General features: G+C 36.6%; 1 pseudogene; it reads right to left on the bottom strand.

The window, feature by feature from the left end:
- Positions 1–546: 546 nt before the first annotated feature.
- LOC124080518 (RWD domain-containing protein 1-like) lies at positions 547–8150 on the bottom strand (annotated as a pseudogene).
- Positions 8151–13612: the final 5462 nt, after the last annotated feature.

The following is a 13612-nucleotide window of genomic DNA, read 5'->3' as shown; positions in this document are numbered from 1 at the left end:
CAAATGCCAAATGTCTTCTTTGATATAAGGAGAGTAACTAAGATCAGAGTAGGGATGAAGTGCAGGAGAAGAAGATTAACATTTAACAGGGATGAGAGGTGGGAGGGAAAGGGAGAGAGAAGGGAAATTGCATGGTAATGGAAGGAGACCCCCAGGGTTATACAGTGGAGGGGGTAGAGAGAGAGGAGGGGAGGGGAGGGGAGAGGTGGGGAGGGGGGAGGGTGGAGGATGGGAAAGTCAGCGGAGCACAACAGACACTAGTATGGCAATATGTAAATCAATGGATGTGTAACTGATGTGATTCTGCAATCTGTGTATGGGGTGAAGGTGGGAGTTCATAACCCACTTGAATCAAAGTGTGGAATATGATATGTCAAGAAATTTGTAATGTTTTGAACAACCCACAATAAAAAATTAAAAAAAAAAGAAAAATATTCTCCTGAAAATTATTTTTTTTCTTAGAAAAAAAGAAAGGAAAATCAAAACCCTCTCAGCATAGCCACAGTTGCTGTGGCAGTCAACTTCTCTGCAGATGGAGACAGTCCATTAGTCTGCTGAGTCACTCCCTGGGTCAGCGGGATTGTAATCTGGATCATCTTCATCATCCTCCATCTCCAAGTCATCCATTTCCTGGAACAAAGACTCATCCACCTCCACATTGTTTCCAGCTGCAAAAAGCAAAACAAAATTCCCTCTCAGCTTTATACTCAAAAATCAAACATAGAACTCACTGGAGTACCAGACAGAAGCTTCTCAGTGTATATGGGAGGTGTCACTTATGAAATCCCAAACTACTAGTGCAAATGACACCTTTCTTTGTCAGTAGAAACTCTTAACACTTTAAGAGCAATTTCATTGTTCCAGGTCACAGTTCAAAAATCTGTTGTTATTGTTGTTGTTAAGGGATCATCATAGAATACATATTTATAATGTGGCATGTTATATACTGAAGATATGTTGCTCTGGTTATAGTAAGTTAACTATCAATAAGATTTATTCCAGAAATCTCTCATACTTGCTAATTAATTGACAGATGGAACTTGACCTTTTCTCTCCACCAGTTCTCCTTGTAATCAATAGACTTCTCAAGATTCCATGTGTCTGAGCCCTACAGTAAGCAATAGCCAGGTTCCCCATTAAACATCTCACTCTTCACTTTATTTATTAGATAAATAAAGGATAGTATAGCTCCACTGAATCCCCACACATTGTAATCTTCCTTCCCAATCAGATTTACTTACTGCCCTTCACTGTAATGAGAATATAAAGAAAACAAGTGTTGTTTCATGCCTATGAGTAGATCAGAAAGAAAAATAGGAAATGCTAAGCCCTAGTCAAAGAATAACTGTCTCTGTAGGGTTTCACAGAGCAAATGAAATCTAAAATATCTTTGTGATATATTTGAATACACCAAGAAGAAAAGGTCAGGTGAAAGTAATTGTTGGTAGAAATGTATACAAAAGCAAGAATAAGAGTAAGACCTTGAATATGTCAAACTGGAAGGCAAGATTTTTTAGGAAAAATACCAACAGATAAAACATAAGGGTCAGACTGAGGACAGCATAACTCAACCTTTTTTTCAAACTAATGGAAACCAAGAAAGAATTTCAAAAGAGAGGTTTATGATTAAATATAGGTTTTAGAAATGCCATCTCAAAGGCAGCAACCATAAAACAGATAAGGACATTAGAAGGAGGAACAGATTTGGGGATACAGTTTCAGAGGCTACTACAAAAGTCCAAGTGAAAATGATAAAACCTTCAAGTAAGAGAAGGAAAGTGATGAGAAGACATTTCAGAGGCAAAATCAATAGGTATGTTTTGGTAACTTACTGGATATGAAGAGGCAGCAAGAGAGGAAATACTAGGAGTTCTATATCTGAGGTTTTTCCAAGCTCCATGAGAGACTATGGAAAATCATTCCCATAGACTTGTGATACTAGATATTTTGGGGAAACAAGTCATCTGAGTCACCTGTTTTCTTGTCACCATAGATGTCTATCTGTTCCTATCTAGAGATTGTTTAAGTTATCATAAAATGTTCAAATAGTACATTGTTGTAGAATTAAACATTCAGTTCAAATATTTTAACTGATCAACTGTTAAGAGTTTTTGCTTCAAAATGAATTTTTTTATCAGTCTTGGGAGGAAAAATTTACATTGAATTATCACTCTGACCTTTGTGGTTTAAAATTAAAGACAAGATTATACACATGTGGAATTCTGATATTATCTCACCATCCTCCAAGAACTGGATATCAGATGTGTCAAGATTATGATCTGTTTCAAATAGCTGTTTCCCTAAAAGATATAAGTATGATTAACTCAAATGGCATAGTATTCATTCACCTTCCCTATGAACATTGAAAAAAATATAAAAATTCAGGAAAACAAGTCTGAAAATCTATCTTCCTACAAATTTCAATAAATTTGTGAACTCAATTAGTAGCTAGGATGTATATGAAATATATTCACATTAAAAAGGAACAAGTGATAAACCTAGTCTATATAGAGTTCTAGAAAAGTGAGATTGCTTATATATAAAATGTAAATATCCCTGTATTTCAAAATCTGTTAGTTGTAATATTAATATCAGAAATCAGACATAAAAATTCCTCATAACCAGGCACAGTGAAACATGCCTGCAATCCCAATTACTTGGGAGACTGAGGCAGAAGGATTGCAATCAAGCCAGGCCTTGTCATCTTAGTGAGACCCCATGTCAAATTAAAAAATGAAAAACGCTGGGGACATGACTCAGTGATAGAAGTTCACTGGAATAAATCCTTAGTACAGGAGAAAAATTAATTATAAATTATACTTAAAAAAAACTTCATGTTGATATATTTTCTCTTTTTGTCCTAGATACCTATGAATATTATTGTCTTATAAAAATCTGTTCAAATGATCCTCTTGCTGCACAAGAAAGGATACCAAAATATTTGAGGGTAACAGAAAAAAAAAAGGTATGGGAGTATCATACCACTTAATTTATTTTTTCTGCTTGCTCTTCTTCTTTTATCTGTTTTTTTTTTTTAATTTGCAGAAGTTCTACATCAAACTTGGCCTCCCAACTTAAGAAATTCTCTATTTTAACAGAAGTGCCATGGAATAATTGCTTAGAAAATAAAAATTAGTCCACCAAAAACTGAAAAATAAATATTCAAAAAATTCTCTCTCTTCTCTTTCTCTAAAAAAAATTAAAAAATTAAAATTAAAATTACATAACTCACAACAGTTTCACAAATAAAGCCTAACAATATCTTCTAGATAAATAAGTATAACAGCTTAAAAGAGAAACCACTTATAAGAAAAATTAATATTTGAAATTTTGAAACATTTAATCTGATTTCTGCCTGCCCTGGCTGCTCTCATTGGTTTTGGCAACTTGCTCTGGAAAAGCCCATTTTTTATCTTATTATAAAAAACAAAATAATATACAATGTAGTTACTATATTTACCACTGATATTTACCATTAAGAAGAATTTTGTCGGTTTTATCCATTTATTTATTTTTTTAATATTTATTTTTTAGTTATAACTGGACACAACATCTTTATTTTATTTATTTGTTTTTTTTATTAGTTGCTCAAGACAATACAATGATTTTGACATATCTTACATTTGATTCAAATAGGGTATGAATTCTCATTTTTCCACGTATATAGATTGCAGGATCACATTGGTTATACATCCATGTGTAGCAGAAAGAAATTCAACCCCTATCTTTTACCCTGCACAAAACTCAATTCAAAGCTCATCAAGGAACTAAATATTAGACCAGATACACTGTGCCTATTAAAAAGGAGTCCCAACTTTCCATCGTACTGGCTCAGAAACTGACTTTCTCAAGAAGAAGCACAAGAAATAAAATCAAGAATCAATAAATGGGGGCTAGGACTGTAGCTCATTGGCAGAGAGCTTACCTAGCCTATGAGAGACACTGAGTTCAATCCTTAGCACCACATAAAAATAAATAAAATAAAGATATACTATCCACCTACAACTAAAATATTTTAAAAAATCAATAAATGGGATGGTATGAAACTAAAAAGCTTCTTCACAGCAAGGAAACAATCAAGAATGTGAAGAGAGTGCCTACAGAATGGGAGAGAATTTTTGCCATGTATGCCTCAGACAGAGCATTAATCTCAAGGATATAGAAAGAATTCAAAAAACTTTACCACTAAAATAATAATAGTAATAATAATAATAATGACCCAATTAATAAATGCACAAAAGTGATCTAGTCTGTTGATGATGCTTTCTATTTTTTATTTGATTTATTGTTTCCTTCATTTCAAAAATCTTAACACCAAAGAAACAAATAACCCAATCAATAAATGGGACAAGTACCTGAACAGATACTTCTCAGAAGAGAATATACAATCAGTCAACAAATATATGAAAAAATGCTCAACATCTCTAGCAATTAGAGAAATGCAAATCAAAACTACTCTAAGATTTCATCTCACTGCAGTCAGAATGGGAGCTGTTAAGACTACAAACAACAATAAGTGTTGGTGAGGATGTGGGGGTAAAGGCACACTCATACATTGTTGGTGGGACTGCAAATTGGTGCTGCCAATATGGAGAGCAGTGCAGAGAATCCTTGAAAAACTGGGAATGGAACCACCATTTGACATAGCTATCCCACTTCCTCGGTTTATACCCAGAAGTCTTCAAACCAGCATACTACAAGGACACAGCCACATCAATGTTTATAGCAGCACAATTCACAATAGCTAAACTATGGACCCAACCTACATGCCCTTCAGTAGATGAATGGATAAAGAAAATGTGCTATATATACAATGGAATTTATTCAGCATTAAAAGAGAATAAAACCAAGGCGTTTGCAGATAAATGGATGGAGCTGGAGAATATAATGCTAAGTGAAGTTAGATAATCACCAAAAAACAAATGCCGAATGATTTCTCTGATTTAAGGATGCTGATTCATAATATTCTGCAGGGGTGAGGGGGATGGGAGGATTAAATGAACTCTGGAAAGGACAAAAGGGAAAGGGGAAGGGAGTGGAACAGATGGGGAATAGGGGCAGGAAAGACAGTGGGATGAGATGCACATTATTACCTTAAGTACATGTATGAAGACACAAAGGATGTGAATCTACATTGTGTACAACCAGAGATATGAAAAATTGTGCCATATATGTGTAATATGAATTGTAATGCATTCTGTTGTAATATATAAGGAATTAAACTTTTAAAAACTCAGAATAAAACAGGAAAATCTTCCTTTTGGATTAAGCAATTAATTCTTAGATATGACATTTGAAGTATAAGCAACAAAAGAAAAAAAACCAAATAAATTGTGCTTTTTCAAAATTGAAAAAAATCAGATATTTGTACTATTAAAATATCAGTTATTTGTAATAATATAGTGACTAATAACATTATTACTACTTAAAAAAAGAATACAAACAACAATAAGTGTTGGCAAGGATGTGGGGAAAAAGTCACATTCATACATTGCTGATAGGACTGCAAATTGGTGCAGCCTGTATGGAAAGCAATATGAAGAATCCTTGGAAAACTGGGAATGGAACCACCATTTGACCCAGCTAACCCAGTCCTCAGTCTATATCCAAAAGACTTAAAATCAGCATACTACAGGGACACAGCCACATTAATGTTTATAGCAGCACAATTCACAATAGCTAAATTATGGAACCAACCTACATGCCCTTCAGTAAATGAATGGATAAAGAAATGTGGTATGCATACACATGGAATATTATTCATTAAAAGGGAATAAAATCATGGCATTTGCAGGTAAATGGATGGAGTTAGAGAATATAATGCTAAGAGAAGTTAGCCAACCCCAAAAAACAAATGCTGAATGTTTTCTCTGATTTAAGGATGCTGATCCATAATGTGGTTGGGGAGAGGCATGGAAAAATTAGATGAACTCTAGATAGGGTAAAGGGGAGGGAGGGGGAGGGAGAAGGCCTCCATGTAGGAAAGACAGTGGAATGAGATGGACATCATTACCCTAAGTACATGTATGAAGACATGAATGCTGTGACTCTAATTTATGTACAACCAGATAGAAAAATTGTATTCTACAAGTGAATTGAAATGCATTCTGCTGTCATATATAACAAATGGAAATTTAAAAGAAAGAAAAAAAATGGGCAAAATAACTTAACAGGCACTTCACAGAAGAGATATGGTCAACAAAAATATATTAAAAAAAGTTCAACATCTTTAGCTATTAGAGAAATGCAAATCAGAACTATACTGAGACTCCACTGTACTCCAAGAAGAATGGCAATTATCAAGAATATAAGTAACTATAAATGTCAGCAAGGATGTGGGGAAAAGGGTTCACTCATACATTGTTGAGGGGACTGCAAATTGGTGCAGTTGTGGAGAGTGATGACTTGAAATCTGTTCTCTGATTCCCTCATGGCTCCGTTTGTGCTGGGAGCTGCCTATAAAAAAGTGCAAGCTAACCAACAATCAGTGGGCAGCAGGAATATAAGTTTATTGGATCAGACAAAGGGGAATAGGTAAGACAATAGAATTAATCTGACATAACTTTCCTAATGCATCTATGAATATACCTCCAGTGAACCTCCACAACATGTAAAAGGACAGGAATGGGATCCTAACTAGAACGTTATACTCTATGTATGTATAGTATGTCAAATACCCTCTACTGTCATGTATATCTAAAAAGAACAAATAAAAATGAAAAAAAAAAAAACAAAAACAAAAACTTCACCCTTATTTGACCTTTGATTTCAAGCAGATGAGAGCTCCAGCAGGATATGGCTGGGTACTTTCCTTAAGGCTTCATAGGACTAAAATCAAGTTGTTTTCCTTTCTGATGGCACTGTGGAAGAAGCAGCTTCCAAGGTCATTCATGTGTTTGAATACATTCAGTTCCTTGTGGTTATTAGATTGAGGTCTGCCTTTTCTTCATATGTAGTTCCCTCCATCATCAAGTCAGCATTACCTTGTTGGATCCATCTTGGTTTTCTGATCTTCTTTTCTGCTTCATAGGCTTGTAAGATTACACTGGGATCTGCTGGAAAGTAAAAAAAAAAATCTCCCAATATTAAGGCCACCTGATTAGTAATTTTCATTCCATGTGCAATGAGATAATGCACATTTGCAGGGAATGGTGCATGGGAGCTTCATAGGGGCAGCATAATATATCTACCACATAATTCATGTTTCATGCTTAAAGGTTAACAGCTGCCAAGGGTTCATCATTTTCTATGAGGTAATAAGATATCCTTTTATTCATTCTCTTCTATATTTTATAAGGATGACTAGAGAAAGTAGTAGGACAAGAAGTACCCTAACTAATTCTCCATGTCTTCATTCAGAAACTGCATTACTGGTGCTCTGCAGCCTGGAGGGACAGTACGTGATATGCAGAGTACTAGTCCAAATACAGAGAGAAGAAGGCTACAAAATGAAGACTCTTCACAGCTGAAGCATGGCATGGCCTTCTTTCAACCCACTGACTCTTAAATATGGACCCTGGGTCTCTTCGTGATGAAGAATATAGAAAAGTAAAGCACTTAAAGAAAAAGTGGATGTAGGTCAGAAGGGTGAAGCCAGCACAGCGAACATAGTGGCCATGTGTGCAGATGACCAGTCACATTCCTCAGTATTCTGAATGCCAGAGCAGCCCTCCATAACCAATGTCACATTTTGCAATCCTACCAGGGACCTGGGACTCTCATCCACACCTTGTCAGCTCCCACAGGAGGAACCCCGGAGTCTGCAGTTATCAGTTAAGCAAGGAAGCCTGGATAATACTGATGCAGACAACATTACAGACATCTTGTATTGCTTAATTATGAAATACAAAGAGTAGATAAGATTACAGAGAACAACTTCAGGAATACACTGAAGTCACATACACCCACCAATCAGTTTTAGATACAGAAAGTATCTTTCTCTGATTTCATTCCCCTCATTGCTACACCCATCCCCTCCCACAGAGAAAAGTAAATTCTCTACTGATGTTGCTTCACAGATGTGTTTCTTTGACTTGATATGTCAAGTTGCTCTCCAAATTGTGTCAATTTTTATTCTGACCAGTAATAACCGAGGTTCCTGTTTCTCCACATCCCTTCGGACTTACCCTGTCTGGCTTATTTTCAAGCATCCTAGTGATTGGGAAGTAGTTTCAATTTGTATTTCCGTGATTACTACCAAAAACAAAATTGAAGATACTTTTTAATACCCCAATCAGTTTTCCTTTTGTGTGCTTATTCATTCATGTTTTAGTCATTTATTCCATTGGGGTTCTTTGATTTTTCTTACTAAAGTAGTTCTTTATACCTAATTAATCTGACTCTGATATTTTTATGAAAGATTAAAAGCTATAGTCTTTACTTTATCACATTTGGTTTAAATTATTCATTTCTAAGTCAGTCCCAAAAAGTCAAAGTTTGAATGTTTTCTCTGATATGCAGAAGCTAATCCAAAATAACAAATTGGGGATAAATAAGAAAAATATAGAAGAAAGATCAGTGGAGCACACAAAGGGAAATAAAGAGAGGAAGGATGTTGCAGTAATTCACTTGCAGGTCAGCATGGGAAAAGAAAGAAGAAGCAGAGCAAGTTAAGCAGCAGCAGAAAAAAAGTCCTTTATTGCGTACAAGCAATCTTTTTATAGTATTGTGAACAAAGAAGGCAGCCTTCCAACATCAATAAATCAGGTCTTTCAGCTAATTAAACATATAGCATACAGAAGTTTTACTTTCTAATCAGAAGTGACCCACTTCTCATGGCTAATCTATTCTCGGCCCGGAGTATGTTGAGCTCTGCTTTTTGTTAAGAACAGATAATAAAATTTTTCTCAGTGCCCTCCTTGTCCACTTGGCAGAACATCCCATTTGCAGGCAAGTCCTCCCAAGGACAGCAGACACCTCGTTTTCAAGCATGTCTGCTGTTACCTATCTATACCTTGACAGAATATCCCGTTTGCAGGCAGACTCCATCAAGGACAGTAATAGTAACGCAGTTACATCTGATTCTCTACAGAAGGAGGATGGGATAGGGAAAGACAGTGGAATGAGTCTGACCTACTGTCCAAGTACATATATGAATATGCCATAGTGAATCTCACCATCTTGTTCATCCACAAGAAATTAATTTTAATAAACTATAAGTGAATAACAGAAAGATCAGTAGAGTAGAATGAAGGGAAGAAGAGGTAGAAGGAGGAAAGAGTAAGGGAAAGTTCTGGAAACGGAATTAGAACAGATTATATTCCATGCTTGTATAATTGCATCAAAATGAATCACATTGTCATGTATAACTAAAAAAGAACTGATTAAAAAAAGAAAACAATTAGAGTGCAAAACAGCATGCAGTTATCCTAGCTCTGGAAATACAATTAAGCTTGCCTACTGATAGAGATGAGGGGCTTAATTTAAACTGATGTAAATGATGATGATAATATTAAGTGGATGCTCATTTTCTCAGGAGTTTGTGTGATTAACAAAAGCACCCTGAAGTGCTTTTTTGAAATACTTTATTTTAATTTAATTTTTAAAATACTTTATATTTTTTATATTTATTATTTTCTTTACTACACTACATATCTAGTTTTCCTATTATATATATAAGAAATATTTGAGGCTTTGGCTCAGAGGAAAGAGAGCTTGCCTGGCATGCATGAAACACTGGGTTCAATCCTTAGCACCACATAAAAATAGCATAAACTAAACTACAACTAAAAACTAAATGTTTAAAAATAATTTGAGAATAAAATCATATCCTTGTATTCCTATTTACTTACATATGAATTTCCTTACAATAATGACATTATCTAAAACATAATACACTTATCAAAACCAGGAAATGCAATATTGATATGGTCCTATTATATAAACCACAAATATATATTTTAAAATGTTCAGTTGTAACAACAATGTCCTTTATAGATTTTTTTCTGTGATAGGATCAAATGCAACATCATGCATATTTATTTATTTATTTATATTTGTAGTCCTGGGTATAGAACCCAGGGGCCCTGTAACACAAAGGTACACTATCAGGCTCTTCTATTTTTTTATTTTGAAACAGTGTCTAACTAACGTTCCCAAACTGCCTCAATCTTGCAATCCTCCTGCCTCTGCCTCCCAAGTCACTGAAATTACAGGCGCTCAGCACTGTGTCAGACTGTGCTTTGTATTTAATTGTCATGTCTAGCTAGTTTCCTTTAATCTCAAATCATTGTCTGTCCTGCTTGCTTACTCCTTTTTGGCATTTATAAAAATAGTATTTGGCATAATGGGGTTAACTTTGAGTTTATCTGATGTTTACTCATGATAGAATAAGGTTGAACTTTTTGACAGGAATGCCCTGAATTCAATGTGCTCTCAGTGGTCAATAGGAGAAATGTAGGTTGGCTTAATGTCAGTATTAGGAATGCTACTTTGATAACTTGCTTAAAGTGGTGTCTATCTGAGTTTTACACAGTAAAATTACTCTTCTGCATTTTATTACTTAAAAATTAATTATTTGGCAGTACATGCTTTAAAACATGTAAATACCCCTGTGGGAAGCCATTCTCGCATGTGATTGGGCACCTCCCTGATTGGGTGTGAGGCGCTCTGGTCAAACTGTGTTGGAGCTAATCCCTACCCTCTCCAGGTGCAAGAGCCTGTCCGAGTGGGGGTGTGACTGACCATTGACCCTGAGGCCAATCACTGACCCTGACCTTGGAATGCTGCCCTCCTCGACCTTCATTGGATGGAATTTTTCCCTGAATTTCTTGTTCTCCAATAAAAGGCCACTCCCTGGAGTGCTCTCTCTCTCTCTCTCTCTCTCTCTCTCTCTCTCTCTCTCTCTCTCTCTCTCCCTCTCTCCCTCTCCTGTTAGTCCTGAGTAAACCTCGCTGCTCCACCAGGTGGCTTGAGGCAGGAGCCAGAGGGGAGAGCTGTCTTGGTCCTGGTCATAGAAAAAGGTAATTGAGTCTGTGTGTTTATTTCGATTTCACTAGTTAACTTCTATGCTACAAACCTCTTACATGAAACCAGCGTGCTGGTCGCGCGGTGGAATTGCCACCCAACGTGGGGCATTTTAGCTTAATTAGATTGAGAGGGAGCGCGCTATAAAGATAAAGGAATTGGTGACAATTTTGGGTCACAAAAGTATCTGGAGGTACTGAAGGAACGAGACGTTAAATTATTTAAAATGGGAAATTCAACTTCTATGGATAAGGAGATGTATCTGACTATTCTAGACACCATAATTAATCAGAAAGGAAAACAGATTAAAAAAACTCAGTTATTACAATTCTTAAAGGTTGTAGGCGAATTTTGCCCTTGGTTTTGTGAACAAGAATCCCCAAATTTACTTACTTGGGAGAAACTAGGGAGGAAATTACAAAAAGTTTGCCTTTCTAATGAATTACCTGGAGGCATAGAAAATATACAGCAAACATGGACTGCTCTGGAAATTTGTCTTTTTGAATATATAGGCCAGAGTTCATGGCCCCCTGAAGATCTATTGAAAGGCATTCAGAGAGCTATTAGGTCTATTCAAATAGAAAATCCGCCTGAGGCTAAGTTAATTTCTTTTCCCTTGAGCCATTTAAAAACAAAAGCTCTTAGGGCTAAACCAAAAGTTAGGAATGTGACTTTAAACTTGCAAGAATGAGATCAAGGTAGCCTGCAGAAAGATTATAGAGAGGAAGGTCATAGAGAGTAAACCTCCATAGTCATAGAGAGTCCTCCGGAAGAGATAGACGATCCTCCTGGAGAGGAAAATCTGGAAGAAATTCTTAGAGAGGCACAGAGCCCTTCTACACCATGTGGCTTAGAAGCCCAATTTCAAAATGGTGACAGCAGAGATTCTTCCCACGAGTCGCAGTCTGAGGGAGAGGAATCAGACATTTAAATTCAGGACTTACGGAGAAATTTTAACAGACTGCGTTTAACACCGCCTGCCCAGGCTATTAGAATTCGGCCATTATCTGCTATTAGGACAAAATTTAACAGGTACTCTGAATTAACAATGACTTTTCTTACCCCGTTCCAGCGAGGTATTAAGAAGGCACAGGAGGCAGGGGAAGACATTAGCGGTTTTCAACTTTTCCCAGTTTTTGAACAGGTTATTGACCAAGACCAGAGAGTTCGAGTTCATGCTGTAATTCCATTTAAGACTATTAAGGAATTGAAAAGTGCTTGTGAGACATATGGTCCGAATACACCTTTTGTACAAAACTTAATTGATACCATCTCCTCACAACCACTTCCACCGAGTGATTGGATTTCGTTAGCCAGATCTTGTTTGAGTGGGGGGGATTTCTTACTTTGGTGATCTTATTGGGCTGATTTTTGTACTGAACAAGCAGAAAAGAATAGAAAACAAAATTTACAGACCCCAGTAGAAATGTTTTTAGGAACGGGTGAATTTGCTGATTTGGAGAGACAGTTAAATTATTAATTTGTAGTGTATGATCAGATAACTGACTGTGCTAAACGTGCCTGGAAACAAATAGTTTCCAAGGACCAGTCCAATTTAGTTCTTACCAGAGTCAAGCAAGGTGCCAGGGAGCCATATTCGGATTTTGTAGCCCGATTGTATCAGACAGCAAATAGGTCTATCGGAGACCCAGCAGCGTGTGAGTTTATTGTTAAGCAATTGGCATTTGAAAATGTGAATAAATATTGTCAGTATGTTCTTAGACCGCATCGTAAAAAAGGAACAGTTTCTGAGTTTATCCGCTTTTGTTCTGAGATTGATTCTACCCATTTGCAGACAGTAACGCTAGCCGCAGCCCTGAAAGAAACCCTAAAACCGCAGGAATTAGTACGAAAACCCCACGGAAGATGCTATCTCTGCGGGAGAAATAATCATTTTGTGCGAGAATGCTGTACTCGTAACTTTAAGTTCAGGGCTCCATCTACTGTTGATAATAGGTATTGCAGGACTCAACCCCACGTGGCAGATCAAAATGGCGCGGATCAGCCCGCCTTCTCGCCTTCATTTCCTCCTAGCAGGAGAACAAACAACTTCCGGTTGGCCCCTCCCCGGGCCAAGCAAAAATATGGGGAATTCGAGGAGGGATCACACAGTGTGACGTCACTGGCGCTGACCAGGACAGCCCACCATTTTTACTGGTACATAAATCACAGACAGTTTCCTTAGAACCCTCAACAACAATTGAATTGAATCCTGAATCAGGGCCAAAACAAATCCCTACTGGGATTTTCGGGCCACTTCCTGATAATACTATAGGTTTAATTTTGGAACGTAATAATTTAAAAGGAGCCATTGAGGTAATACCTGGAGTGATAGATTCAAATTTTAAAGGACAATTAAATGTTACTGTAAGGTCCAATTATGCCCTAAGGCTTATTCCAAAGGATGCATTTGTCCAATTGATTTTATTGCCCTGTGATTCAGATAAACACCCGCAAGTAAATTCAGTTTCTAAACCGCCAGACAGAGTGTACTGGTTTCAGTTAGTGCAACAAGAGCACCCTTTATTGTAACTTAAAATTAATCATAAAAATTTCAAAGGAATTCTCGACACAGGTGCAGATATTTCTGTCTTTTCTAGTAGATTCTGGCCTAGGAATTGGCCCTTACATGTAGCACCAGCTAACC

Source organism: Marmota monax, unplaced genomic scaffold (assembly GCF_021218885.2).
Source record: "Marmota monax isolate L192 unplaced genomic scaffold, Marmota_monax_Labrador192_F-V1.1 WCK01_AAM20220418_F8-fsc00174, whole genome shotgun sequence".
NCBI lineage: Eukaryota > Metazoa > Chordata > Mammalia > Rodentia > Sciuridae > Marmota > Marmota monax.
The sequence above is the reverse complement of the archived record's forward strand: the minus strand, read 5'-3'. Positions and strand labels throughout refer to the sequence as shown.